Source organism: Humulus lupulus, chromosome 2 (assembly GCF_963169125.1).
Source record: "Humulus lupulus chromosome 2, drHumLupu1.1, whole genome shotgun sequence".
Classification (NCBI taxonomy): Eukaryota; Viridiplantae; Streptophyta; class Magnoliopsida; order Rosales; family Cannabaceae; genus Humulus; species Humulus lupulus.
The window spans coordinates 43095083-43098456 of record NC_084794.1 but is presented as its reverse complement, the minus strand read 5'-3'; the positions used below and the strand labels follow the sequence as shown (position 1 = coordinate 43098456).

At 38.8% G+C, this 3374-nt stretch overlaps 1 non-coding gene across 1 annotated transcript; it reads left to right on the top strand.

Moving 5' to 3' along the window:
* Positions 1 to 2350: 2350 nt before the first annotated feature.
* Positions 2351 to 2457, top strand: LOC133820121 (small nucleolar RNA R71). The gene has a single exon (XR_009886554.1). It is a non-coding gene; the product is annotated as a small nucleolar RNA R71 (small nucleolar RNA).
* Positions 2458 to 3374: the final 917 nt, after the last annotated feature.

The window sequence follows — 3374 nt, the reverse complement described above, 5'->3', positions numbered from 1 at the left end:
ATAATACTCCTTTCCCGCTAGTCTGTTAAGCATTTGATCAATAAAAGGTAGCGGGAAATGATCTTTTCTTGTTGCTTTATTTAGCTTCCGATAATCCATACAAACACACCAACCCATCACCCTCCTTGTGGGAATCAACTCATTGTTATCATTAGCTACCACTGCAACTCCCCCTTTCTTGGGAACACATTGAACCGGGCTGACCCACGAACTATCTGAGATTGGGTAAGCATCAAGCCACTTAATCACTTCCTTTTTTACCACTTCCTTCATAATGGGATTAAGCCTTCGTTGTTGTTCAATAGAATTGCTACAGGAATCTTCCAGCAAAATCTTATGCTTACAAAGTGAGGGACATATACCCTTTATATCAGCCATAGTCCAACCAATAGCCTTCTTGTATTTCTTCAAAACATCCAGCGACATATTCTCTTTTTCAACCCCCATCAACGCAGAAATAATCACTGGTAAAGTTTCTTCACACCCCAAGTAAGCATATTTCAAATGACTATGCAAAGACTTCAATTCCAACTTTGGTGGATCTTGAATAGATGGTTTTGAAGGCTTGAAATTTCTTTTCGATAACTCTAAGGACTCAAAATTCCTTCCAACTTTAGAAAAAGGCTGCTTGGATTCCACCCATGTAACTTGGGTCTATTCCTCTTCAATCATTGCTTCAAGCTCATCAAGTAAACTCACTCCCAATCCATTTTTACACGTTTCTTTTAGCAATTTTCAGCCTCAATAGTATCAATTACACTCAAAGAAGAGCATTCCTCAATCTCCTCCAGGAACTTCATAGAGTTGAACACATTAAAGGTCACTTGTTGGTCATTCACTCTCATAGTAAGCTCTCTTTTTTGAATGTCAATCAAAGTCCTTCTTGTGGCAAGAAATGGTCTTCCCAAAATTATTGGAACATCACTATCCACTTCATAATCAAGAATAATGAAATCCGCTGGAAAAATAAATTTATCAACTTGCACAAGTACATCTTCAATCTTGCCTTCCGGGTGTGCCATAAATCAATCCGCTAATTGCAAAGTTACTGTGGTTGGCCTTGCTTCTCTGATTCCCAACTTCTTGAAAATTGACATGGGCATCAAATCGATGCTAGCCCCTAAGTCACAAAGTGCTCTACCAACATCTCTACCACAAATAGAACAAGGAATTGTAAAGTTGCCAGTATCTTTCAATTTAGGAGGAATTTTATTCTTCAATATAGCACTACAACCTTCAGTCAAAGCCACCGTTTCAAATTCTCCAAGTCTCCTCTTCTTGGTTAAAATATCCTTCAAGAACTTCACATAGTTGGGCATTTGTTCCAAAGCATCCACCAACGGTATATTGATGTGAAGTTGTTTCAAAACATCCAAAAATTTTAAATCGCTGAGGTTTTGCTGCAACATTTGCTTCAGGATCAGCATTTGACATTTTCGAACTCACAACTCTTTCTTCCTTTTCCACACTACTTTGGATTGAAGTGGGCTCGTTTTTGCTCTTACAATTATCCTCATTCAACGCCAAATTTTTACCACTCCTGAAGGTAACCGCCTTGCAATGCTCCTTACCATTTCTCCTTGTATTTTTGGTATCACTAGGCAAGGTGCCTTGTGGTCTATTCCTTAGCTCATTAGCTAGCTGCCTCATTTGAATCTCTAGGTTCCTCAAGGATGCCGCTTGGCTTTGAATCACAACATCATTATTGGCCATATATTCTTTCATTAAACTTTCCAATGAGCTTGATTAAGACACTTGAGGAGGAGCATGAGGAGGTGGTTGAGCTCTTGGTGGTTGTTGAGAAAACCCCGGTGGATATGTAGGCTTGTTTTGCATTGGTGCTCCGCTTGAACTAACTCCTTGACCCCCCCCCCCCCCCCCGCCCATGAGAAATTTAGATGCTGCCCCCATCGGATTGTAAGAGTTTGAACATGGGTTATTACAGTTGGCATTTTGATTCCCCACAAAACAAACCGAAGCGGGATTCAAGGGACAACTCTCAAATGTGTGCCTATCTACACAATAAACACAAAACACATCATCATCTTGTCCCATAGATGTTGGTTGTACCATTCCCCCCAAGCACATGTTCTTGAGAAGGTTATTCATTGAAGAAACTTGAGCGGTCAAAGCTGTCAATGCATTCATTTCAAGTATACCAGCTACTTTTTGACTTGTTGAGGCTCTAGCATTGGACCATTGGTAATTGTTTCTAGCAATCCTTTCCAAAATCTCATAGGTTTCATTGTAGGACTTAGAGAGAATAGCCCCATTAGCTTAAGCATCCAACACCATGCGAGTGGAAGAATTGAGCCCATTATAGAATGTTCCCATTTGTATACAATGCAGAATCCCATGGTGTGGGCACTTACTCAATAACTTTTTTAATCTCTCCCAAGTTTCACAAAAGGATTCATCTTCCAGTTGCTGAAAAAACATGATTTCATTGCGAAACTTACCATTTTTTGTAGGAGGAAAGTACTTCATCAAGGATTTTTTAGCTCATTCCATGTAGTCACTGAGTCGGGAGGAAGGGTGTTGAGCCAAGCTCTATCTCGATCCCTCAAAGAGAAATGGAACAATTTCAACCTTAGGGCCTCATCACTCACTCCTTGTAGATTGAAAGAATCGCTCACCTCCAAAAATGAACGAAGATGAAGATGAGGATCCTTAGTAGACACATTGTCTTCAACATTTGGAACATCACGAGCTTTAACTCAAATTTGGGTGCTTGAATTTCAGGCCAAACAATGCTTGGATTGAGCTCATTTAACATGAGGGCAGCATACTCCCTTATGGCTCTCTCTCTCTCTCTCTCTCTCTCTCTCTCTATCATTAGCCATAGCAATCGCGTTAGCGATATTATTAACACCCTCAACTACTTCATCCTCTTCAGCCATGTTAAGGGGATTTTAAGCTTGTTGTTCCCTTAATCTTCTTCTAACTGTTCGTTCAATCTCAGGGTCAATAGGAGCTATTTCAATGTCTTCTTGATCGTTCAAACAATAGATCACCTAAGAAAACATAGGAACAAGCAAACGAGGTCAGAACAACAAAGGAAAATAAATTGCAAGTAACTGATATTACACAAATTTCTAATTCCAATCCTCAGTAACGGCGCCAAAAACTTGTTGTCAAAAAATTATTGATTTAAATACGCAAGTATATGCAGTCACACAAGTAATACATTGATAAGTAAATCGTCTCCACAAGGATTGCAAAATAGAAAAATAGGAAAAACAATTACTAAACAAGATATTGACAATTAAATGGGTTGTTTGTAAGCTAAATGAAATATTAAAAAGATAAAAATACTAAAAATAAAATTGAACTAAACAAAGTAATTCAGAAGAAACACGAGGATTGTAAAATTG